The sequence below is a fragment of the Cervus canadensis genome, chromosome 8 (assembly GCF_019320065.1).
Source record: "Cervus canadensis isolate Bull #8, Minnesota chromosome 8, ASM1932006v1, whole genome shotgun sequence".
Lineage (NCBI taxonomy): Eukaryota > Metazoa > Chordata > Mammalia > Artiodactyla > Cervidae > Cervus > Cervus canadensis.
The window spans coordinates 19,390,813-19,418,522 of NC_057393.1; the positions used below are offsets into that span (position 1 = coordinate 19,390,813).

The following is a 27,710-nucleotide window of genomic DNA, read 5'->3' on the forward strand; positions in this document are numbered from 1 at the left end:
TCCGGATGTGAGTTTTCTTTCAGCTTAATTCATTCAAATCATGGATGCACATTGCTGTGTTTGCAGGTTATTTTTTCATTTTTCTTTGAGTGAGAAGTTTAAAATCTTTCCTCCATGTTGTGCAATTCTCATTTTAGTTCTTTGGGAGCTTCCACAGGTATTTGTCCCCCTTGAGGATTATTTTGTGTTCCTTTCAGAACAAGGGGTGCAGTTTCTGCCAAAGCTAACAGCAGGAGGAGATCATTAGTTGACTAAATATTTCCACAACAAAAGTTGGGAAATTTAACCTTGAGGGTATTGGTATTTCCAACCATTCTCTATGGATCAACAATTAGGCCAAGTTCATCTATCAGTTATGAAACAGCCCAGAAAGAATTTGGACTTTTATTTTTGCCAAGCAGCAAAATAAATAGAAAAGTATCAAAAATACCACACAAAAGCCCAGATTATTTATTCCTACGTTTATTACTGTTTTCCCTCTTAACCAGTCAGAAATTACTGAATCCAATTACATTTTTTGTTACCCACAATGTGATAGGCATGCTATATACCTGTTAAAATGAGTCTTTTGCAACAAAATTTGGTTTTAATTAAAACAATTCCTATGACTCATTTGCATTATTTGACATAAGTAATTACTTTTTCCTTTTTTGGCCAGAATGATGTGACTGACAAAGGCTTATTCTCCAAAATATACAAACATCCTATACAACTCAACAATAAAAAAATCCAATCAAAACACTGGCAGAAGACCTTAATAGACATTTCCCCAAAGAAGATATACAGATGGCCAGTAGGAACATGAAAAGATAATCAACATCACTAATTATTAGAGAAATGCAATCAAAACTATGTGAGATAATCACTTCACACAAGTCAAAATGGTTATCATCAAAAAATCCACAAACAATAAATGCTGAAGAGACTATGGAGAGAAGGGAATCCTCCTACATTGTTGGTGAGAATGCAATTTGTTGCAGCCCCTGTGGAGAACAGTGTGGAGGTTCCTCAGAAAACTAAAAATATAGAGTTGCCATGTGACCCAGAAAATCCACTCCTGGGCATATATGTGGAGAAAACTATAATTAAAAAAGATTCATGCACCTCTGTGTTCATAGTGGCACTATTTACAAAAGCCAAGACATAGAAATAACCTAAATATCCATTGACAGATGAATGGATAAAGAAGATGTGGTAAATATATACAATGGAATACTCAGCCATATAATACTACAGCCATAAAGAAAAGAATGAAATAATGCCATTTTCAGCAACATGGATACAAGTAGAGATTATCATACTAAGTGAAGTAAGTCAGAAAGAAAAAGACAAATACCATATGATTTCATTTATATGTAGAATCTAAAATATGACACAAATGAACCTATTTATGAAATAGAATCACAGACATAGAGATCAGACTTGTCCTTAAGGGGAAGTGGGGAGGGAGAGGAATGGACTGTGAGTTTGGGGTTGGTAGACGCAAACTATTGCATTTAGAATGGATAAACAACATAGTCTTATTGTATATCACAAGGAACTATAGCCAATCTCCTGGGATAAACCATAATAGGATATTTTTTTAAAGAAGAATGTATATATGTTTATAACTGAGTCACTTTCACTGCTACACAGAAGAGATTGGCACTACATTGTAAATTAACTACTTCAATAAAAAATGAGATAATAAAATATGGCACAAATGAAACTGTATACAAAACAGAAACAGATTCACAGACACAGAGATCAGATATGTGATTGCAAAGTGAGAGAGGGGTGGTATGTAAGGGATAGATTAGGAGTTTGAGGTTGGAAGATGCAAACTATTGTATTTAGAATGCGTAAACAACAAGGTCTTACTGTGTAGCACAGGGAATTATATTCAATCTCCTGGGATAAATCATAATAGAAAAGAATATTTTAAAAAAGAATGTATATATGTGTATAACTGAGTCACTGCTGGACAGCTGAAATTAGCACAACATTGTAGATCAACTATATTTCCTTTAAAAAAAAAACCACTTATGCACCCATACAGTGGATTTCTATTCAAGAATAAAAAAAAAAAGAGCTATTTTACCTGCTCCAACATGGGTGGGTGAACATTAAGAACATTATTCTAAGTAAAAGAAGTCAGATACAAAATTGCATTTATATGAAATTTTTTAAATGACAAAATTACAAGGGCAGAATTGAAGAAGAGGATACAGGATTGACCACAAAGGTGCACATGGAAATATTTCAGGGTGATGGTAGTTACATAACTGATTGTCAAAGCTTATGTAACTGCACACCCCAAATTTTGAAATTTGCCTTTATAAGTTTCATTTCAATAAATTTTACTTTATGTAAATAAAGTAAAAATAGATAACATGTCCCTAAAAGTGAATAGTTACGAGGCTTAGAGATCATCTATTTAAAGCACTTGGCCACACTCCTGCTCCGCTTGGTCCTCTCTGCTCCTTCTCACTCACAGAAGGAAAGAGAGAAGTCAGGTTAGTTACTCAGGTTCAAAGCAGGAAGTTACAAGAAGCAGTCTGAGTAAAGTCAAAGGTTAGATGTCAATGGTGAAATAAAACATCAGTGTCAAGAAGATAAGGCATGAACTCAAGCAGAGAGGAGGCAGGGATGTGGTATCAGCACAATTTCTGTATTGATGCTAAAGCCATTTAGCCTTGGTGCCACCTGGGAAAGGAGAGGCTAGGAAAAGGATCAAAGGCAAGAGAAATCATTTTTACAGCACACATACTGTGCTCTAAGCTGGATGATTTACCCACATTATTATACTTAAACTATACAACCATCTCATGAGGTAGGGCCACTGTTACCCTCACTGCGTGCAGAGTGAAACTGAGGCACGGAGTGGCAGTGAGTAGATTTCTTCTGACTTCAGTTCCTTTGCTTTCTGGATTAGGTGGCAGAAAATTACTTCATCCATCAGCCCCAGAGTATATACTTCTTTCACTCAAGAAAGCAACTAAGGACTTCCCTGGTGGTCCAGTGTCTAAGACTTCTCACTCTCAATGCAGGGGGCCCGAGTTCCAACCCTAGTTGAGGAGTTAGATCCCACATGCCCCAATTAAAGATCCCACATGACTCAACTAAGACCAGTACAGCCGTATAAATAAAAACAACCAGGCTTGAACAAGAATTACTTACTTCCATTTCAGATTTTGAGTCTGGGTCAGGTGCCAACCATGGTCCAGACGACACAGATGAGGACAGGGAAGCAGAGAATGTGGTCCATCTGAATAAACATAAATGCTCTGCTGAATCCACATAGGTGGTCGAGGGGTGGGGGTGCAGCAGCAAGTTCAGGAGGCCCCATTCGTGCTTTAATTCTGTTAAGAAAAATGAACCAAAAAAAAAGAAAAATGAACCAAAATTATTAATAGATAACTTCATGTGCCCCCAGTGTCACAGTGAGGCATTGTTTCCCTGGCTGTTTAATCATCTGGGTAGGAGTTGGCAAGCTATGGACATCAGCCATATGTACGTGTACATAAAATTTTACTGGAACAACCACATCCACTTGTTTATTATCTAAGGTAGTTTGGGGGCTACAGTGTCCGAGTTAGTAGCTTCAGCAGAGGTTGTATGATCTAGAAAGCCAAAAACACTTGCTATCTAGACCTTTAAAATATTTGCTACACCTGTGACCTGGGAGAATTTGCCTGTGTTTGAATTTGCTGTTTACTAGTATTTGATTAGAACCTAGATGCTCTGAAGTTATATGTGCACTGACTGGTCAATTTCTGCAAGATAGAAAACCAGAAGGCTATAGTTTTGTTGCTCTGTAAGTCATTAACCAGTTTTATAATTTATTAACAAACTCATTTCAGTATCCCCTTGACTGAGTGACTATATAAAATTCCCTTCCTGATTCTCAGTTGAACCAGATTTGCCATCCTAGTGATCTCCTCATGAATTAATAAGCTGAATAGATTTTTGATTCGGATTCATTTTCTTTGGTGGGAGTCATGTTTTTAACTTTTGTAACATTATACTTTGACAACTTCAAGGGACACCACTGAATACAATATGAATGGTGATAATTCTCAATACAGGAATGGTAGCACCTCACAGCCAACCCTATTTGCACCCACTACAATAAGCTGAAGCTCCAATACTTTGACCACCTGATACAAAGAGCTGACTCATTGGAAAAGACTCTGATGCTGGGAAAGACTGAGGGCAAGAGGAGAAGGGGGCGACAGAGGATGAATTGGTTAAATGGCATCACCAACTCAGTGGACATGAGTTTGAGCAAGCTCCAGGAGATAGTGAAAGACAGGAAAGCTTGGTGTGCTGCAGTTCATGGGGTAGCAAAGAGGCAGATATGACTTAACAACTGAACAACAACAATACTGTAGCTCGTTTAATCCACACAACAGTCCAAAAAGTATGTTACCTTACAACATGGAGAAATTAAGGCAAATAGCAAAGAAGAAAGTAATTGGAATAAACATCTTGAGCATACAACATCAAAAGAATAGCTAAGCAACTGATCCCCAGGGCTCTCTCCTGTCCATAGGGACTGAGACTCAGACATAAAAGAGCCTACCCTGTCTAAATATACAAGCAACTTGGTTTTGGAGGACTGTAAACCCCGATCAGGTAGGGAGCTGGCCTCATTTCTTCTACCCTGTAAAGTGAAGCAGAGACTATAATGTCCTCACCTTTGTGTCCCCGTGTTTCTCAGCACAGTGCCTGCTACATAGTATAGGCTCGATTAAAGTTTATTGAGCTAAGTTACCAGCAGGTTGATGGGGATGATAAGGAGATATGACTGGCAAGAAAAAAAGGTCGAGATTGTCTACAGAAATAGTAATATATCTGATCTGGTAGGCCAGTTGGAGGCCAGGTTAGGAGGGAGAGGGCTTCAGCGGTAGCCTAAGGCTACATTTCCTCTTCACAACTATAAAATAAAATGAGGAGAACATTTGCCATAGTCTGAGCATGCAGAAGTCATTTTGTGTTCTCTTCTTTGTCAATGGAATCTTCCTCTGCTTCTGGGAGGAGCTGGGAGATAAGACCAGTTCCCCTAAGCCCCTCGGGGCACAAAGCCGGCCAGCTTTATTGAGTTACAGGAGCTGTCTACCTCCATTGCAGTGACAAGCCGTGCCAGGCCTGTGCACACATCCTGAGCCTTCTAATCCCTTTAGTTCCATCACCTGGACATTTTATTTGAAATTGATTTTTAAATGTCTGAGTAATTGAGGTTTATGTGTAGTTGCCTCTCTGCCACAGAGGTAAGCGGAGGCTGCTTATATCCTCATTAAAGGCTGATTAAAAGTGATTGCATTACTGGAGGCCCCAACTGATGCCACTCCTCAGGGCTCCCACCAGAGAACAGCTTCTGGACTTGGCAGGTAGGACAGTCGGCAGAGCAGAACTTTGCCCCACTGTGTGTCTTCAGCAGATGACCAGCTCTGACAGGTGGAGCTTCCCCAGGAGCTCAGTGGGAAAGAATCTGCCTGCCAATGCAGGAGACCCGGATTCGATCCCTGGGTGGGGAAGATCCCCTGGAGGAAGAAATGGCTGCCCACTCAAGTATTCTTGCCTATAAATTTCCTTGGACAGAGGAGCCTGATGGGCTACAATCCATGGGGTCGCAAAGAGTCGAACATGACTGAGCACGTAGAGAGAGCTCTAATAGGAGGCTATTTTCCAGACCTCCCATGGGTTCCATCTCTGTTGTTTAGTTGCTAAGACATGCCTGCCTCCCCTGCAACCCCATGGACTACAGCCCACCAGGCTCTCCTGTCCATGGGATTATCCAGGCATGAATACTGGAGTGGGTTGCCATTTCCTTCTCCGTCTCTCAGACCTCCCATGGGTTCTATCTCTGGGACACATATAAACCATCAGGTTCTGGGGCTGGCAAAATATCCACTTTTCCCCCAGAAACATGGGACTCTCGCTGAAGTCAGTCTTATAAGCAAATTTTTGAAGTAGGAAATCTAATATCCTTTGATGCTGATCTTTTAACCTTAGGCAAGTCCTGGAGCCTCTCTTTCTCTCTTTCCCTCTTTCCTCTCCCACCCACCCCCACCCCAACCAGTGTCCTACTCACCGTGTGTGTGTGACACTGGACTTGTTCTTTACCAAAAATATTGGCCTTCATTTTTGGTACAGACCAAGGAACAAAAGAGACTAATAGGAAGGGTTGTGATCTTAAAAATGTCCTCTGCCTTCCATGCTCTTGAGAGTAGCTTTGCCATTGACCATTCCACGAGAAGTAGAGTGCTAAGGTGGAAGTGATGACAAGCTCTGATGCTGAAGTCAGAAAGACCTGGATTTGGGACTTCACTGGTATTCTGTTCCAGTGGGTAAGACTCCACACTCTCAATGTAGAGGGTCCAGGTTCGATCCCTATTCAGGGAACTAGATCCCAAATGCTGCAACTACAACCTGGCACAGTCAAATCAATAAATAATATTTTTTAAAATAGAGATACTGGGTTTGAATCTTGGCTCAAACCATTAAAACATAGATTATTGTGTGCAAAATCCTGAATCTCTCTTGGTTCATTTTCTTCATCTGTGAAATGGGTATATCAAAACCTACTTCCTAGAGTAAGCATGAAGACATAATGAAATAAAGTGTACAAAGAAATGGGCATAAGAAAAGAGTTCACTCAATGTGAATTTCTTCTTCCCTGAAGGGATTGTAGAAGTAATCTAAAAAAATAATAACAACCCACCACCTGGCCTTGCAGACTTTTTAAGTCTTGCATTTTCCACTATGGATCATGACCTCTAAATTCTATGAAAGGACATTAACAAAATTCTGAAGGAAAAAGGAGACTGAAAAGGCAGGACTCTGATATCTCCAACCTTTCCTAGAACATACATACACTCTCTGGGGCAGCTCACTCTTTATCCATTTCTATACTGAGGTTCTATGTAACTCTTACTTTGAAAAATTTACACCACTTCGAAAAGAACTAACTATGATTATTCTATTAGAAAATTCATGAAGTCCACAAGATTCAAGTAAAATCCCCATTTCCTATCACACTGCAATGTCCTCTGACCATACCAGTGGGCAGAAGCTCCTCAGCATGTATGTGGGGAAATCTCACAACCTGTCCAGACTAGTGTATTACTAAAGCTTTTGCAATAGAAAAAGGAAGATGCATACAGATCCAGATAATAAGGGTTAAATCTCTAGGACTTGAAGTTCCCCCTCTACTTTTAAGCCAAAACCTAGAGCAGCAGAGTTCTCATCGTGTTTGGTCTTTTCAAAGCTGTCCCTAACACATTGTTTGTGTCTATTCCAGCACTTTGCACTGAGCTAGGCATTTGGTAGGAATTCAAAACGTGTTAGTCAAAAGACCAGTCAATCCTAAAGGAAATCAACCTTGAACATTCACTGGAAAGACTGATGCTGAAGCTCCAATACTTTGGCCACCTGATGCAAAGAGCTGACTCATTGGGAAAGATCCTGATGCTGGGAAAGACTGAGGGCAGGAGGAGAAGGGAGTGACAGAGGATGAGATGGTTGGACGTGTTCACCAACTCAATGGATATGAGTTTGAGCAAACTCCGGGAGATAGTAAAGGACAGGGAAGTCTGGTATGCTGCAGTTCATGGGGTCACAAAGAGCTGGACATGCCTGAGTGACTGAACAACAACAAAAGTCAATAGAAGAATCTCCAGTCCAAGTAGATCAGACCTCTGTCCTCATGGCCTGTGCTGCTCTGCCCTGAAGGATCCAGGAAGTGTATGGTCTGCACTCAATGTATGCCAAGAGAACAAACTAAGTCAGAGAAAGCTGCCAGGGGTAGGAAGTAGCAGGCAGGACCTCACAGAGGGGATGAGACTGAAATGGGCCCTGCCAGAGGGTTAGGTAGGACCTGGGAGGCCAGATAGAAGATAAATGATTCTTGGTTGGATGCAAGTCAGAGCAAAAGTAAGGAGCAGGACTAAGCAGAGTATGTAAGAAAAAGATGACCAGGCTATGAGTGAATGGGATTCAAGAGAAATAGAAATATGTATCTCCCTAAATGATGCTAGAAAATATTGGGTCCCTGTCCTCACTTCTGAGCAGAGAATTCATAGTTACCATTAAGAAGTGCAAATATGGATCTCCTCCTCCAGTATTTAGCCACAATCTGTGCCCCTTCCCCAGTTGAAAAGAAAGAAGTAGGTGCAGAAGTTTAGCCCAATAAATTTTTTCGACCTTTGTATGGAGACACTTAAAAGCGGGCTCATTGAGCCCAAAGAACAATCCTGTTGATCAGTTCAGTTCAGTTCAGTCACTCAGTAGGGTCTGAATCTTTGCGACCCCATGCAACGCCAGGCTGCCCTGTCCATCACCAACTCCCGGAGCCTACTCAAACTCATGTCCATTGAGTTGGTGATGCCAACCAACCATCTCATCCTCTGTCATTCCCTTCTCTCCAGGCCTTCAATCTTTCCCAGAATCAGGGTCTTCTCAAAAGAGTCAGTTCTTCGCATCAGGTGGCCAAAGTATTGGAGTTTCAGCTTCAGCATAAGTCCTTCCAATGAATACTCAGGATTGATCTCCTTTAGGATGGACAGGTTGCAGTCCATGGACTGCAGTCCATGGACTCCTTGCAGTCCAAGGGACTCTCAAGAGTTCTCCAACACCACAGTTCAAAAGCATCAATTCTTTGGTGCTCAGTTTTCTTTATAGTCCAACTCTCACATCCATACATGAATATTGGAAAAACCATAGCTTTGACTAGATGGACCTTTTCTGGAGAAGTCATGTCTCTGCTTTTTAATATGCTGTCTAGGTTTGTCATAGCTTTTCTTTCAAGGAGCAAGCATCTTTTAATTTCATGGCTGCAGTCACCATCTGCAGTGATTTTGGAGTCCAAAAAAATAAAGTCTGTCATTGTTTCCATTGTTTCCCTGTCTATTTGTCATGAAGTGATGGGACCAGATGCCATGACCTTAGTGTTCTGAATGTTGAGTTTTAAGCCAACTTTTTCACTTTCCTTTCTCATTTTCATCAAGTGGCTCTTTAGTTCTTCTTCTCTTTCTGCCATAAGGGGGTGTCATCTGCATATCTGAGATTATTCATATTTCTCCTGGCAATCTTGACTCCAGCTTGTGCTTCATCCAGTCCAGCATTTCTCATGATGTATTCTGCATACAAGTTAAATAAGCAGGGTGACAGAACACAGCCTTGACATATTCCTTTCCCGATTTGGAACCAGTCTGTTGTTCCATGTCCAGGTCTAACTGTTGCTTCTTGGCCTGAATACAGATTTCTCAGGAGGCAGGTCAGGTGGTCTGGTATTCCCATCTCTTTAAGAATTTTCCACAGTTTGTTGTGATAACCCTGTTTATACACTTATTTATTCATTCAACATAACTATAGGCAATGTTAAATTGTTCTGGGCTGTGGTGATACAACACTGCATAAAGCACTCCAAGTCAAAAAAAAAAAAAACAAAAACAGTCCAAGTCCCTGTCCTTGTGGAGCTTATATTTACAAGGGGGAGAACAATAAATAAAACCTCGTAGCACTAAGACTTGCGAGGTCAGCATGTTTCTCCTTTCCTTGGGGAGAGGAGACTGAGGCATGGAGCATTTATACAAAATGCCCAGGGACACCCACCATCCACAGCACACCCAGACATAGATATCTTTCAGTCTTGTACTTTTAAACACATGGCTTCTCGTCACTAGAAAATTTCTAGCCTTCTCCCTCGAAATACTTTCATCCATTAAACCAAAGGAACTAGCCAACATCCACCTAACACCTGTGAGAAACATGTCAGACCCATGCCTGCCCCTAGGATGGTTTTGAGTCTAGAGATTTTACTTCTTCCTGGAGTCCTGAACACGACTTCATTTTCGCACTTTAGATCAGATCACATCAATGCTTTTAACCCATCTCAGCTCAACTCCAGGTATTAATCTACAAAATTGCTGCTTCTGGCCTGCTGTGATGTCACAGTGACTTAATGACCTGATTTCATGGTTCTTCTGGTTCAGTCACTTATTTGAGCCTTTGAGTATTCTACATACACCTGACCCACTTCTTTTTTTTTTTTTTTCCACTTATTTTTATTAGTTGGAGGCTAATTACTTCACAATATTGTAGTGGTTTTTGCCATACATTGACATGAATCAGCCATGGATTTACATGTGTTCCCCATCCTGATCCCCCCTCCCACCTCCCTCCCCATCCCACCCCTCTGGGTCTTCCCAGTGCACCAGCCCTGAGCACTTGTCTCATGCATCCAACCTGGGCTGGTGATATGTTTCACACTTGATAATATACATGTTTCAATGCTATTCTCTCAGATCATCCCACTCTCACCTTCTCCCACAGACTCCAAAAGTCTGTTCTATACATCTGTGTCTCTTTTTCTGTCCTGCATATAGGGTTATTGTCACCATCTTTTTAAATTCCATATATATGCATTAGTATACTGTATTGGTGTTTATTTTTCTGGCTTACTTCACTCTGTATAATGGGCTCCAGTTTCATCCATCTCATTAGAACTGATTCAAATGTATTCTTTTTAATGACTGAGTAGTATTCCATTGTGTATATGTACCGTAGCTTCCTTATCCATTCATCTGCTGATGGGCATCTAGGTTGCTTCCATGTCCTGGCTGTTATAAACAGTGCTGCAATGAACACTGGGGTACACGTGTCTCTTTCAGTTCTGGTTTCCTCGGTGTGTATGCCCAGAAGTGGGATTGCTGGGTCATATGGCAGTTCTATTTCCAGTTTTTTAAGGAATCTCCACACTGTTCTCCATAGTGGCTGTACTAGTTTGCATTCCCACCAACAGTGTAAGAGGGTTCCCTTTTCTCCACACCCTCTCCAGCATTTATTGCTTGTAGACTTTTGGATAGCAGCCATTCTGACTGGCATGTAGTAGTACCTCATTGTGGTTTTGATTTGCATTTCTCCGATAATGAGTGATGTTGAGCATCTTTTCATGTGTTTGTTAGCCATCTGTATTTCTTCTTTGGAGAAATGTCTGTTTAGTTATTTGGCCCATTTTTTGACCCACTTCTTAAAGGAACATGCTCATAGTCCAAAACAGAAATAAACACTTTAGAGTTGTAATCTAGACAATTAGAGATCAAGGGTTCCCCTTTTGCAGGCTCTGTCCTGGGAATGAGTTTTCCAGTCAAGTATCTTTAATGAGAGTTTGATTTGACTGAACTGAACTGAACTTCCAGAAAAGAGATCTTTGAAATAAACAAGAGAGCAAATCTACCCTTCTCCTTCAGTTCAGTTGCTCAGTCATGTCTGACTCTTTGCGACCCCATGGACTGTAGCACACAAGGCTTCCCTGTCCATCACCAACTCCCGGAGCCTGCTCAAACTCATGACCATTGTGTCAGTGATGCCAGCCAACAATCTCATCCTCTATCGTTCCCTTCTCCTCCCGCCTTTAATCTTTCCCAGCATCAGAGTCTTTTCCAATGAGTCAGTTCTTCCCATCAGGTGGCCAAAGTATTGGAGTTTCAGCTTCAACATCAGTCCTTCCAATGAACACCCAAGACTGATCTCCTTTAGTATGGACTGGTTGGATCTCCTTGCAGTCCAAGGGACTCTCAAGAGTCTTCTCCAACACCACAGTTCAAAAGCATCAATTCTTCAGTGGTTAGCTTTTTGTATGGTCTAACTCTCACATCCATATATGACTACTGGAAAAACCATAGCTTTGACTAGACAGACCTTTGTTGGCAAAGTAATGCCTCTGCTTTGTAATATGCTCTCTAGGTTGGTCATAGCTTTTTTTTTTTTTTACAAGGAGCAAGTGTCTTTTAATTTCACAGCTTCAGTCACCATCTGCAGTGATTTTGGAGCCCAAGAAAATAAAGCCTCTTACTATTTCCATTGTTTCCCCATCTATTTGCCATGAAGTGATGGGACCAGATGCCATGATCTTAGTTTTCTGAATGTTGAGCTTTAAGCCAGCCTTTTCAGTCTCTTCTTTCACATTCATCAAGAAGCTCTTTAGTTCTTCTTTGCTTTCTGCCACAAGGTTGGTGTCATCTGCATATCTGAGGTTATTTATATTTCTCCCGGCAATCTTGATTCCAGCTTGTGCTTCTTCCAGGCCAGCGTTTCTCATTATGTACTCTGCATATATGTTAAATAAGCATATTTATGTGACAATATACAGCCTTGATGTACTCCTTTCCTGATTTGGAACCAGTCTGTTGTTCCATGTCCAATTCTAGCTATTGCTTCTTGACCTGCATACAGATTTTTCAGGAAGCAAGTAAGGTAGTCTGATATTCCCATCTCTTGAAGAATTTTCCACAGTTTGTTGTGATCCACACAGTCAAAGGCTTTGGCGTAGTCAGTAAAGCAGAAGTAGATGTTTTTCTGGAACTCTCTGGCTTTTTCAATGATCTGGTGGATTTTGGCAATTTGATCTCTGGTTCCTCTGCCTTTTCAAAATCCAGCTTGAACATGTGGAAGTTCACGGTTCATGTACTGTTGAAGCCTAGCTTGGAGAATTTTGAGCATTACTTTGCTAATGTGTGTGATGAGTGCAATTATGTAGTAGTTTGAACTTTCTTTGTCTTTGCCTTTCTTTGGGATTGGAATGAGAACTGACCTTTTCCAGTCCTGGGGCCACTGTTGAGTTTTCCAAATTTGCTGGCATACTGAGTGCAGCACTCTAACAGCATCATGGTTTTTAGGAGGAAAAAGTGTTTTGTTTTGTTTTTTTTTTAGTTAGGCAAAAATTCACAAATTTTCTAATATATATATATATATATATATATATATATATATATATTATACATGCCAAATATGTGTATTTAAAAGCTTTTGTATTATGCTTGAGAAAGTCTTGAGAAAGAACATAAAAAAAAAGATAAGAGAAATTGGAAAGCATAAGCTAAATGAAATGGGAAAATATCTTGATAAAAGACATTCTAAAGGGGCTTTCCTGATGGCTCAGTGGTAAAGAATCCATCTGCCAATGAAGAAGACACGGGTTCGATCCCTGATCTGGGAAGAAACCACATGTTGTGGGACAACTAAGCCCAAGTACTGTGACTAATGAGCCTGTTTTCTAGAGCCCAGGAGCCACACCTACTGAGCCCATGACTGCTGACACCTGCTCACCCTAGAGCCTATGGCCCACAACAAGAGAAGCCACAATGAGAAGCCCGAGCACTGCAACTCGAGATTAGCCCCTACCCTCCTCAGCTAGAGAAAACCCCATGCAGCAATGACAGCCCAGCACAGCCAAAAATAAAGGAATAAATTAAAAAAAAAAAAAACAAGACATGCTAAGATGTGCAGTATTTTAAGAGAAAAAAACCCTGTGTTAGACTTAATGTAGAACATTCAAAAATCATTGTCTCTGTCTGCAAAGACTGGCCACCTTGCAGACCAGCAAATTCTACAGAAAGTATCAAGGAAGAGTGTTGCATAAAAAAGCTAAAAGCAAAATGAATGAGCACAGCATCTCCCAGCTACTATACACACTTGTCTTAGCATAACTGTAAGGGGTCCTGAAGAGGATATAGTCCCATCAAGACCTACCCCTTCAAGCACCACACAGATGCATCTGGAGAGCCTCCAAAGTGGTCAATTCTGTGCCCTCCAGTCATTCTCAACTGTATATGGAATAAAAGCTCAACTCTTCCTCCCAACCTGTAAAGTTTTCAAGGATGAAATCCTACCTCCCTTCCTCCTTTATAAACTTCTCCTTCCTGAATTGCACCCTCTGTCTGTCCTGTGACTCAGGCTTTAACCACTCCACTCCCTCACCTGCCCCTAGGATATCACTGTCTTGCAGATTCTCTGTATATCTCTTGCTACCTCTGTACTCTACATTATTGCCTCTCATGAAATACTCTCTCTCTTCTACTGTCCCCTTTTGCCACCTATCAAGTTCATACACATTCACCTTGATCCATCATTCAAACTGCCCAGAACTTTAAGTAAAATCTCTCTTATTCCCCCCCTCCCCCCGATCTGACTCTACTGTGAGCTGCCTTTGCAGCATTTAGCAAATTCTGCTCTCTTAGACTCTTATCTCCAGGGTGTGAACCCCCAAAAGACAGTCATATTTCTTACACCTCTTGGCACCCCCCATAGAAACTAGCACATTTCTCACTACCTAAAAACCTAAAATAAATGGACTTCACTGAATTCTGGAGGCCAAGGACAAGCTCAAAAGGATAGCTGTATAATATTAATGATCCAAATGTCCATTATCAGAAGAACAGATGAATAAACATCCTATGAAATATAATACAGCCATGAAAAGAATGGCAATACAGAAGACTGCAGTTTGACACACTTTCTATAAACTTAAAAAACAATCAAATAAAATACATGCTTTTATGCATGCCTAATGACAGAGGATGAGATGGATGGATGGCATCACTGACTCGATGGAAAGGAGTTTGAATAAACTCCGGGAGTTTGGATGGACAGGGAGGCGTGGCGTGCTGCGATTCATGGGATCACTAAGAGTCAGACACGACTGAGCGACTGAACTGAACTGAACTGAAGGATTTAATAGACCGATACAGAAAGGAAAGCAAAAGAAAGGTGAACACAAAATTTGGACTACAGTGAGCCTGGCATGAACCAACCATGAGAGAGTGTCATTAGCCACAGATTCTGATGATTCCAATGAACCCAAGGTCTGTTTAAATAGTGACGACAAAAGAACTCCTGGCTCTTGGCCACGCACGACCATTTGGAATAGACATTTGTATCCACTTGTGGAACATCTTCATATATTCTCAGGAGAAGCAGATGTAGTCTTTCTCAGATTTTCTCCCAAAATGATCTCCACTGATCCTCATGTGGCATACACATACCATCCCTTCATCTACTTCAGATTTGTACTTGTTCTTAAAGAACAAATGGGCACAGGATTCTCAATAAGAGCAAAGAAATCAATTGAGTCACACAGGACAATATTCGTGCATTTTTCCATTCAAAAATATTTATGTATCAGTCACAGAGTTACACACTGCAAGCATATGGTGTTCAGAATGGTTATGAACCCTCTCCTCCCAGAGCTTAGAGACCAACGGAGAAGAAAGGAGATGCACATAGAAACACACAAAATGATGACATAATTACATAATTACAGACTCAAGAGTTAAGTAAAAAAAAAAAAGAGAGAGAGAGAGAGAGAACTGGGAGCCAAGAGAGAACAAGAGCATTGTCTTTTTTGTTCTTTGAAACAATGGCTTTCAGAAAGGATAAAGAGCAAGCCTGATGTTGCTGGGGTAACCTGCAGTTGACGATCTATACCCCTGCATGAATACACACATCTGTCAATTTAAAGAGTGTGTATCAGAAGGGGCTTAGCTGAAGCATCATGATGACCTTGTGAAGTTTTCTCACCACCCTTGCCAGTGCAGTTGATTTTCCTGTTCTCCAATATTCTGATTCCTGCTTAATTTGGCTGGGGATGAGAAAGATAGGATACCAGGATACAAAGGTAGGTCAGAGTAATGAACCTGGATTTATTATGGATTGGATAGAAGAGCCATTATGGGGGGAGTGAGAGGATAAGCAAGAAGATAACATTTTCTCATTTACATCCTTAAGATTTTTACTCCAGCTGTTGTTGGCAAGAGGGAGTGATTGGAGGAAGAAACAGAAGCAGGAAAGCCAATTGGGAATGCAGAAATAAATCTAGAGAAGAAGGGAGGTGCCAGTGCTGGGGTATCTGTGGAAAGAGAAAAAGGAGGGCAGGATTGGGGTATGTTTTGAAATCAATAAATCTTATTAAAGGATTGAAAGTGAGAGTTAAGGAAAAAAGAGAAACCAACAATGATTCCTAAAATTGAGTTTTAAGAAATTGGATAGTTTATGGTAGTATGTACTGTAATTTGAAAGAACTGGGCAAAAGGAGGATTCAAGAGCAGAGAATGTTGGAAAGATGTATTCTGTTTTTGAGAAGTTAAATTGTGAGATACTTGTTAAACATTTAAATGTAAGTTCAGGAAAGAGGGTAAAATTTTAACTTACTAATTTTGAAGAAATTAGGCCTGAAGACATAGATTTGAGAGCTAACTATGCATTTTCATTGTTGTTCAGTCACTGAGCCGTGTCCTACTCTTTGCGATCCAAGGGACTGCAGCATACCAGGCTCCCCTGTCCTTCACTATCTCCCTGAGTATGCATGATATTTAAAACTTGCACCTTGGAGGAAAAGTTATGACAAACCTAGACAGTGTATCAAAAGGCAGAGACATCACTTTTCTGATAAAGTTCCGTCTAGTCTATGATTTTTCCACTAGTCATGTATGGATGTGAAAGTTGGAGCATAAAGAAGGCTGAGCACTGAAGAATTGATGCTTTTGAACTATGGTGTTGGAGAGGACTTGTAAGAGTCCCTTGGACTGCAAGGAGATCCAGCCAGTCCATCCTAAAGGAAATCAGTCCTGAATATTCATTGGAAGGACTGATGCTGAAATTAAAGCTCCAATACGTTGGCCACCTGATACAAAGAGCTGACTCATTGAAAAAGACCCTGATGCTGGGAAGGATTGAAGGCAGGAGGAGAAGGGGGTAACAGAGGATGAGATAGTTGGGTGGTATCACTGACTCAATGGACATGAGTTTGAGCAAGCTCCAGGAGGTGGTGAGAACAGGGAAGCCTGGCATGCTACAGTTCATGGGGTTACAAAGAGCCAGACATGACTGAGAAACTGAACAATAACAAGAGATTAGGTAAGCACACAGGGCAGTAGAAAAGAAGAGACCCAAGCTGAAGCTCTAAATAGTGACCACTCCAATATGTAGAGGTCAGTCATAGCAAAAAAAGAGAGAGAGAGAGACTGAAGAAGAGCTATGCCTGAAGGGGAAGGAAATATAGGAGAATATGGATCCCAGAAGCCAAGAGAAGAGAGGGTTTCAAGAAGCAGGGAAGGTCAGCTGTCAAATTATGCTGAGACACCAAGAAAAGTGAGGAAAGAGACATCCCGGTTTGCGGTGGTAACATGTACATCATGGAGTTATCGTCACAGGATGTGGGAGCAGGAAACCCAACTGGGAGAGTTCAAGGGAAAAAGACAGATGAGGAAGGGGAGTTCTCTTAGGAATTACACTGCGTGGGGCTGGAGAATCCCATGGACAGGGAGGCCTGGCATGCAATAGTCCATAGGGTCACAAAGAGTCAGACCCATCTGAAGAGATTTAGCATGCATGCACGCATGGGGCATTTTACAGGACAACCAACCATGGCATAGAAAAACAATATATGTTCTAGATTGAACTTATTTAAGACTGAATTCTATTTAAACAATAAAAATCCAAGGCAATGTAGGAACCTTGTTTGGATTGTTTTTCAACTACACCAACATAAGATATTTGGGGAATAATTGAGGAAATACGAATCTAAACTGGATATTAGTTGACAGTAAGGAATTTTTGTTCATTGTATTAGGTATGATGATGTAATCATGGTTATGTAAGAAAATGCACTTAGATGCACTAAAATATTTATAAGTGAAATGTCAAAAGGTCTGATGTTTGCTTTAAAGTGTTAAAGCAAAAAATAATGAAGAAAATATGACCAAAAGTTAAAAATTTTTAAATATGTATGGAGAGTACATACAGGTTCATTTTATAGTTCTACTTTTATATATATATTTAAAAGTTTTCATAATACAAGTTACAAAACAGTTGTACTGTGAAAGAAAACAAACAGGACAGTAGCTAGCAGAGAATGTAGGTCCAGGAAGTTTGGGTTTTTTTTAAATGACTTTTTTTTTACAGAGAAATTTTTGGTTCACAATAAAATTGAGAAGAAGGTACAGAGATTTCCCAAATACACCTATCCCCTCACATGCATAGCCTCCCCCATCTTCAACACTCCACACGTCCCCGCACTGCCAGAGTAATGCATTTGTTACAATTGATAAACATACAATGACACATCATAATTGCCCAAAGTCCATAGTTTACCATAGTGTTCAGTTTTGATGTTGTACCTTCTGTAGGTGTCGACAAGTATATGACATGTCTATCACTATATCATACAGAGTTTGCCATAAAAGTCCTACGTGCTCTGCCTATTTGCCCTTCATCCCCCACCACCCCTGCCCAATTATGGAAACCTCTGATCTTTTTACTGCCTCCATAGTTTTGCTTTTCGAAAATATCATATAGTTGGAATAGTATTGTATGTAGCCTTTTAAGGTTGGCTTCTTCCACTTAGTAACAAGATCCCTCCAGGTCTATTCATGGTTTGATAAGCTCACTTCTTTCTAATGTTAAACCCATTTCATTGAATGGATATACCAGTTTTTATTTATCCATTCACCTACTGAAGGGCATCTTGGTTGCTTCCACATTTTTGCCAATTATGAATAAAGCTACTATAAATATCCATGTGTAGGTTTTTTTGTTTGGACATACATTTTCAACCCCTTTAGGTACATACAAGCAGCACAATTTGCTGGATCCTAAGGTAGATGTTTAGTTTTCTTAGAAACCCCACACTATCTTCTACAGTGGCTGTACTAGTTTGCATTTTCACCAGCAGTGAATGAGAGTTCATGCTAATTCCTACCTTGTCAGTATTTGCTGGTGTCAGTGTTTGGATTTTGGCCATTCTAATAGGTATGTAGTGATATATCATTGTTGTTTCCTTTCTTCCTTTGCTTTTTTGTCTTGTCTGATTGCATTAGCAAGGGCTTCCAATATGATTTAGGGGACAAGCTTGCTTTGTACCAGATCTTAATGAGAAATCTTCAAGATTCTCACCATTAAGTATGGTGTTAGCTGTAGATTTTTTGTAGATACTCTTTATCAGTTTGAAGAAGTTTATCCCTATTCCTAATTTATTGAAAGCCTTTTTTAATATTTTAATTTTATTCAAGTATAGTTGATCTGAAAGTCTTTATCATGAATAGGTGTTGGATTTTATTTAAATGCTTTTTCTGCATCTATTGATATGATTGTGTGATTCTTTGTCATTAGTCTGTTGATATGATTGGATACATGAACTGATTTTTCAAAAGTTGAAAGTCTTGTATCCTTGGGATAAATTCCACTTGGTTGTGGTGTAAAATTCTTTTTACACATTATTGGATAGGATTTGCTAATATTTTTTTGAGGATCTTTGCATCTATGTTCTTGAGAGATATTAGACTATAGTTTACTTTCTTTTAATGTCTTTTTCCAGTTTTAATATTAGGGTAATGCTGGCCTTTTAGAATGAGTTACGAAGTGTTCCCTGTGTTCCCTGTCCTACTATCTTCTGAAAGAGAATTAGTATAATTTCTTCCTTTAATATTTAGTAGAAGTCATCAGGAAATCCATCTGGGGCTTTGAAAGAAGTGTTTTTTAAATTGTTCATTAAAGAAGAAACACTAGACTATTTCCATGATGACAATGATCTGAGAGGGAGAAAGAGAAATTGATGATATAGGAAAGACAGGGAACTATTATGGTTCCAAGTGCCTAAGGAGATTAGAGGGGATTCAATCAGGCTGACATGCCAAATTGGCCTCTGAATCTTGAGAATAGAAAAGAGACAGTGTAAGTACAGAGGCAAGTGAAGCAGTGGATTTGGTAGTGGAAAAGAAGATACAATTCCCCCATGTTGATTCTGCTTTCTCAGTGATCCATGAAGTGAAGTCATCAGCTAAGGAATAGTCCATGATGGCAGTGGAGGGTGAGAGGAGAAAAGAGCATGTATGAAATAGATAATTTGGAAACAAGAAAGTGAAGTTAGATTGCCAAGTGGTATTATGGATTCATTAGAGACGTTGAATCATAAACTGCAACTGAATAGAGTCAGCACTCTTGGTGGTTTCCACCAGCAGTCTACCTTGTTCACGTGAAGTCGTAAAGTTGGTGTTTGGTTCTAACCAGCTTGGAGCTTTGCTACATATGTACACATATATATTAGGGATAATAGAACAAAGGGATTAAGGTGTTTGGGAAGAAATAACTATAAAGATTGACACTGCAATTTACACTATTTAAGGAGTAAACTATGGACATACAAGAGAGAGGCTATGGAGAGTGAGAAATATTAGCTACCTCCATGAACTGGAGAACTTGAGGTGGCCTCCACATTTACTGAGCAAAGGACACATGCCTGACACTGTTTGAAGCATTTTATACAAATCAACATATTGAATTATTTCAATAACCCTGAGAGGTAGTTATTATTATTGTTTACCTGGTGAAAGTGAAAGTGAAAGGCGCTCAGTCATGTCCAACACTTTGTGACCTCATGGATAAACAGCCCATGGGATTCTCCAGGCCAGAATACTGGAGTGGGTAACCTTTCCCTTCTCCAAGGGATCTTCCCAACCCAGGGATTGAACCCAGATCTCCCACACTGCAGGCGGATTTTTTACCAACTGAGCCACCAGGGAAGCCCAAGAATACTGAGTGGGTAGCCTATCCCTTCTCCAGCGGATCTTCCCAACCCAGGAATCGAACCAGGGTCTCCTGCATTGCAAGCGGATTCTTCACCAACTGAGCTATCAGGGAGTAAACTGAAGAAAGAGAGATTAAGAACTTGTATACACAACCACCACCGCTGTTCAATGCTGAAATTTGAAGCCTAACAGACCAGGTCTTAAGCCCCCATTGTACTACTAATAATACAGCCTCATTCACAATTTTTGGAGTCAAAGTTCTGAAGCGGGCAAGTTGGAAGGTTAGGAGGTGATAGTCAGAGAACCACATGCTTGAAATAGGGAATCAAAGAGTTTAGACATGAGAAAATGAGGACAAACAGAAAAAAAGATCACTAGATATTGGAGGGTTAAGAAACTAAAGAGCACAGGTGTTAGGTGAACAAGCATCAGAGAGACTGGGGCCTTCAGGAAGGGGTGACAAGAGTTAAGGAAACAGATTTCTCTACGGCAGGACTTCTGAAAGAGAGCCTTCTTGCCAACTTATTTTACGACAGGCCAAAAGAGAGAAGCACGGGTTGGCTTTCTCATATTTATTCACCCTGATAGCCTTCCTCTCAAAACACATAATAATATATTCATAGGAATCTGGTCCAAGAGACAATGTAGAGAAACAAGCTCCAGGGCAAAGCTCAGATCACATCTCCATACACCTAACCTTTATCCCCCTGAAAATTGACCAAGAAAGAGTTATGAAAATATTCATACCCCACTGAGGGATAAGCATGTGCCTTTGAAGAATTATTCATTACAAGACTGCATTTTTTCATCTTCCTTCGTCTGAGCGGCTTCTCTGTCCACGTTCAGCTTTAGTCCAAATGGTCAAATAAACTGCAATTCTGATTGCCAGAAAAATCTCAGCTGCAAGCCAGTCTTCTAAAGCAATCCTGGCCAGCTTTCTGGGCTTCAGAGTTTGAGATGAGGCAAATAATCTGCCAAGTCAACATCTGACCTTCTCCCTTACTGAAGGCAACCTGAATCTGTGCTTTCTGAGATTCACTCAGCACCAGTCATTTACAGCTACAGAACTCTGCACTGGCTTCTACTTGGAGACCTGACCACAGTTCAAATAATAAACAAAAACAACCTGCTTTTTCCTCCCCTTTCCTCTGTGAATGGAAACCTTTCAAACTGAACTTTTATTGGCTATTTGTTACTGTCATTTGCCATTGTCTGTTCCCAAGATGATGCATCTGTCACTAAATCCACATCTCCCTAAGCCTCAGTGGGAATTGAATTGACATTCAAGTGCAAACAGCCCAGCCACTGACCACAGGACAATTTCAGTCACCATGATCCCACGTCCAGATTCATTTCAATCATTTGGAAACAATAGGTGAGTGGTAAAGTTGAAGTCAGTGAACAAAGAGGATAATATTGACACTATCAGGAACTGATCATTCCCTCAAGCCACTTCCAGTCTGCTCCCCTTCCTTGCTACATATCATATCACCAACTAGAATGCATTTTGCCTCCACAGTTTCTTGTGGTATCAAATTAGCTTTGAATGGCCATATTTCATACTGCTGTGCAATAATTACAATCACAGGATAACTGTATGTTATGGCTACATTTTTATTGGAATTTCTAAAACATAATTATCTCTCTTTTATGTTTCCACCAAAGAGGAGCCATAGAAAACCTCTAATAAAAAGTATTGAACTGCATTTCATAGCACTGGGTCAACAGAAATGCCTATCAGTAATTTCTAGCAAATAAATCTTATGCCACTGGTTTCTTCACAATGTTTTTTTCTAATAGCATACTACTGTGAATCAGTCTATCTATCTTCCTATCTATCATTTTGTTAGACAGTGTGTTGGGAAAACTACACTGAACACAGAATTCAGCTCAGTGATCTCAATGAATTCTGCTGTCAATATAGGATGAACTTAGAAGTGTCAAAAAGCTTTGTGGAAAGAATAAAGTCCTCTAATATTCCTCCACAGGAAACATTCTAAATCATATTTTGAAATCAGCATTGAAAGTGTTAAGTCACTCTGTCCTGTCTAACTCTTAGCGACCCCATGGACTGTAGCCCACCAGGCTTCTCTGTCCATGGAATTCTCCAGGCAAAAATTTGGGAGTGGGTAGCCAATCCCTTCTCCTGGGGATCTTCCCAAACCTGGGGTCAAACCCAGGTCTCCTGCACTGAAGGCAGATTCTTTACCATCTGAGCCACCAATCAACACTATTGAGATGCAATTTACAAACAATAAAAAGCCTATATTTGAAATATTCAATTTAGAGAGCTTTGAAAAATATATAAATCTAAGCAACCACCAGCAAAATCAGGATAAAAAATATTTCCCATCATCTCAGAAAATCCTGATGTCCTTTTCCAATCAATTTCTACGCCCAAAGGCAACTGCTACTCTAAATTCTGTCTCCACTGAATATTTAGCCTGTTGTTTTGCCTGTCACCCATTTTATATAAATGAAATCATATAATATATGCTGTCATATATAATGACTCACCATGGTACTTGATTTTGTTGTTTAGCTTTGATTTTAAGTCCATGTTCTATTCTGAATTAATCTTTTTATATGGTGTGAGGGCATGGTTAAGGTTCATTTTCTTCCCATAGGAATAAATAACATTTTCCTTCTGTGTAGAATTATGTTAGTACCTTTGCTGAAAATCCATTAACCACATGTGTGGGTCTATTTCTGGAATATCTATTATGTTCCACTGATCTAAATGTGTATTTTTTTTTTTAGATCATTGCAATAATGGTTTTGTTGACTTTTATAATATAAACCATTCTTTTATATTTTGTTCTGCTTTTAAGGTACTAAAATCACAGTGGAACTTTTTTTCCTTCTTCCTTACCCATCAGTCACTCTTCTAACTTGTCTTTGCTTCATCCCAACCCCAAAAGAGCAATCTTTTATTCCAGTGATTTAACATGGAATGCAAACCCTACATTGTCAGAATTCACAAATTCTAATTATGTTCATGACATATTAGAGGATTTTCTAGATTTCTACTTATGTCTCATGAGTTGCTTATCTATTTTTATACTATTTTTTAAACTATACATTGACATGAATCAACCATGGATTTACATGTGCATCAGTTCTAATGAGATGGATGAAACTGGAGCCCATCATACAGAGTGAAGTAAGCCAGAAAGATAAAGACCAATACAGTATACTAACGCATATATATGGAATTTTAAAAGATGGTAACGATAACCCTATATGCAAAACAGAAAAAGAGACACAGATGTACAGAACAGACTTTTGGACTTTGTGGGAGAAGGCGAGGGTGGGATGTTCTGAGAGAATAGCATTGAAACAAGTATACTATCAAGGGTGAAACAGATCACCAGCCCATATGTATATTACAGAATATCACACTGCCTTGATTACTATAAATCTCTAATGAGTCTTAAAATCAGATAACATAGGTACTCCAACTTCCTTCTCAAGATCATTTTAGCTATTCTAGATCTTTTGCATTGCTATGTAAATTAACCTGTCAATTTTTAAAAAGCTGATAGAATCATGATTGTGATTTTGTTGAATCTACATGTCACTTTGTGGAAAACTGACAATAATATTGTATTGTCCAATCCATGAATATGATATAATCCTCCATTTATTTATTCTTCTTTAATCTCTTTCAGCAATCTATTATATTTTTTAATATAGAGTTTGAAGGAGTCTTTGGGGTCTAGAAAAGAGAACAACAGTCTCAAAGGCCCCTTGCTGAATCATCTAACTTCGGAGAAAACAAAGCATAACTTTTATTCCACCCTGATGCTCCAGGCCGGTTGCATCTATCTGGGACTTATCAACCCCTGTCCTGAAACCTTCCACCCCCTACACCCGCCCAGAAGACTTATCACCCCCTGCCCAACTACAAATGTCATCTCAACAAAAGAATACTCAAAATATCCTGCCTGATTTCCCTTATCGCTTCCACAAACCTCCCTATAAGTATGAAGCCTCTCTGACCCCTCTCGGCGCTCAGCCTGGTCGTTAGGCCGACTGTCGCCCCTCCTTGCCTGAATAAAGGTAACCTACTTCTGTTGAGGTCGTCTTTCCTTTTCTGCCTTGCCTGAACTATGCCTTACAGAGTTTTTGTACATACTGAGATATTTTTATGATATAATGTTTAAATTTAAAAAATTTTATTTTGTTTATTGTGAATATATAGAAATACAGTTGATTTTTGTATATGACTTTATGTCCTGTGGTGTCATTGAATTCCTTCATTCACATAGCTATTATTTTTTTTTAAGGTTATTTAGGAAGATACTGGAATGACAGCCTGAAGAGTACCTTTCAGGTCTGATGATGATCAATTCTCTCAGCCTTTATTTTTGTGAAAATATCTATAGTTCACCCTTGTTTATGAAGGACATTTTCTCTATATATATAATATGTGATGTCAGGTTTTTCTATTTTCACCTTTAAAAAACACGTGATTCATCTTCCTACTTCTATTTTTTCTAACATGATCAGCTTTCATTTATTCTTATCATTCTCCTGTAAGTATTTTGCTTTGTCTCCTTTCAAGATGTTTTGGTTCTTTACTTTTTAATTTCAGCTGTTTGAGTCTGAGAGCCTAAGTGTCATTTTGTCTTTCTCTTGTTGAGTCCATCAAGCATCATAGATCTGTAAGCCAGTGTTTTTCAACAAATATAGGAAATCTTTGGCCACTAATTTTCAAAGTATCTCTGCTGCTGAGATGTTAATTACATGTTTGATAAAGTGTCCAATATTATTCCAAAAGTTCCTAATGTTCTATTAATTTTGTTTTAGTCTCTCCTTTTAGATTCTGTGAAGACAGATCTAGAGTGAACCTTATTTTAAAATATGGCCCTTACTTGTAAGGTAAGACTTTTCTGATGTCTCAATCAGATGCTAGAGTGTTAACAAGACTTCTCCACTCTAACTGGGCTGAAACTCCAATGTTACCCAGCAGTGCTTGAAATCTAGAATCTCTGTTCTCTTCTGAATGCCATTAACATCCAGTTTTACATATGCCCCACCATGTAACCTCACCCTGTCTTCAAGCAAGGATTCATAAGGAATGCCTATGCAAGCAAACTTTCACCCCCACCCCACACACCCCCCAAGGTGTAGCTTTCTTCTCGATGGTGAATACCCTAGAGAATATGGCTCTTTTAGCTGCCCTGAATTCTCACCTTAGCAGTTTCATTTTTCTCAGGGATTGTGGTTTTCCATGCCTGTCATCCAGTGCTTAAAAACAATTGCCTTGTATGTGTTATTCAATTTTTTGTGTGTATCTGTGTGTGTGTGCTGGTTGTTTATGGGGACTAATTTGGTGTCAAGTAGTCCATCATAGCCAAATGTTAAGTTTCATTCTGTGTGTATGTGTGGTTTTAAATCAAACTGCCTAGACAAGAGGTCCCAAATAAAAATCTTTATTCATTTGCTATCTAGTTCTTCAAATCATCTTCATGTAAACTCAAAAGTGTAAGATAAGATGGTCAAAGTGTTCTTATCACGAGAAGAGAAAAGGAAAACCAAGAAATGTTTTTAGCTTATACCCTCAAAATGGCTATGTTTCTATATGTAGTCCCCATCCTCTGCAGCAAAAGAGTCTGTAAGTTTTCCATAAAGTGACTCATTTTTTAAATTTTTGGTTGTCAGTCTTCTCTAGAAATTCTAAGAGTCTATTGGTCGAAGCAGGACAGATTTACTGCTTTTGTAGTTTCTTTTAGATTTTTTTTAGATTCAGTAGCATTTTCACTTTTTGATAGTTCAGGGCCCTCTTCCTTGAGATGTCAGTGCTCCTTCCTAAACCTTATCCAGAATGTTGTAGGAAAAGGAATGAGTGGCTATTTCTTTTGAGCATTTTGTTTGAATTGAAAAAAAAAAATACCAATATTCTTGATGTATCTCTTCAAACTCTAAGAATAAGGACAACATTCTTGACTAATTAGAGTCCTGTCCCTTGTGGTGTTTTGTTTTGACCACGGTGTCATTGGATAGATATCAGGGCATTTCTTTTAAGCAGGTTTCAAGCAGGAGCTAATAATGCTGACAGTCACCTACTCATCAGTAGATAGTGGAGCAAAAGCCAGCAACAGACAAGACACCCTGAGTATCTTCATCAGGCCAGATGGTCAAACCAGAAGGTTGCGCCACCTAAACACACTGTGTTATTTTATTGCCCATTAAGCAAAGTGAAATTTTGCAGTAATATTTAACAACGTGTTTTTTTTTTCCTCCCTCATTTAAAACCACCCGGCCTAAAACGTGTCACATGAAATTTCAGCTCAGTGTAGTCTGTGCTCCAGGAAAGGTCACTAAGGATTTTGAAGCAGCTGTCACTGTCATTGAAGTTTTACGAGAGCAAGATTCTAGAATTCATCAAGGATTCCCTGCCTGATCAGATGAGATGCATATATGTGAAATCTCCAGTGTTGATTTTATTTTTACTTCAGCTCCAAGAAGGAGACCATGAGAGTACCCCCTCAAGTCACCCTTACTAGAAAAAGACACAAACAGAAATTCTAAGACTTTGTATCACTTGAGACTGAAACAGAATCCAAACTTCAGCCATTTCCTTTGTGCAGCTAGGGCGCTCTGCCTGCACCAGAATGACAATCATGGGATTTGTGTTATATATCCCAGACCTCCCTAAAGTCTCTGTCTTTCCCCAGAATAGAGAGTGTTTGTGTCCTTTTCAAGTTGGTGTTGTCAAAAGGATTGTTCCCAGGACGATGCTCAAATTGGCTTCAGAACTACCATGAAATGTCAAGAGAGCTGCTAGGATCTGGATATTCTGTTTCCTGCCACTCTCCAGGCCACGTGTTTTGACCTTTCTTCTTGCACTGCCACTTCTCAGCTTCCCTTCTTCCTCTCTCTGGGATGTCAGGGTCCTCACCAGCTGGTCCTCATGGTCACTTCTATCTTCAGCATGAATCCTTAGTCATCTTTAAGCAGCTTCAGATACTGACTTCAGGTAAATATCTAATGTGTATGAAAGACTGGAAAGTTTTCTGTCTTTATACTTTCAGTTTATTGAGTTGGAAATTTAAATTTCTAGCCAAAGACCAAGAGGCTCAAAGTGTCAAACAATGATATGAAAAAAATAGAAAAAAAAAACTTTTCTGAAGTTTCAGCCAATTCTCCTGCCCAGAGAATGTACCCAGGTTCTGTATTCCTGGGTTTGGATTCTGGCTAGCATCCTAGCTTGGCAGCCCATTCTCAGCGGCTATTTTCTCTCCTACCTCATCCTCATCTGTAGAATTCCAGGCTGAAGAGAGAATAAGGAAATGAATGCCTAAGTATGAATTTTATGTGCCATGTTAAAATGCAGAACCTGATTATTCATACTGATGC

General features: G+C 39.6%; 2 long non-coding RNA genes across 2 annotated transcripts in view; one reads left to right on the forward strand and one right to left on the reverse strand.

Moving 5' to 3' along the window:
• Positions 1 to 27,710, forward strand: part of LOC122446670 — a 128,908-nt gene that overhangs the window by 92,154 nt on the left and 9,044 nt on the right. The window contains exons 3-4 of the long non-coding RNA XR_006270969.1: positions 25,158 to 25,229; positions 27,029 to 27,330. This is a non-coding gene — a long non-coding RNA (uncharacterized LOC122446670). The remainder of the gene's footprint in view (positions 1 to 25,157; positions 25,230 to 27,028; positions 27,331 to 27,710) is intronic.
• Positions 3,166 to 27,710, reverse strand: part of LOC122446671 — a 93,329-nt gene continuing 68,784 nt past the window's right edge. Inside the window, exon 3 of the long non-coding RNA XR_006270970.1 lies at positions 3,166 to 3,341. This is a non-coding gene — a long non-coding RNA (uncharacterized LOC122446671). The remainder of the gene's footprint in view (positions 3,342 to 27,710) is intronic.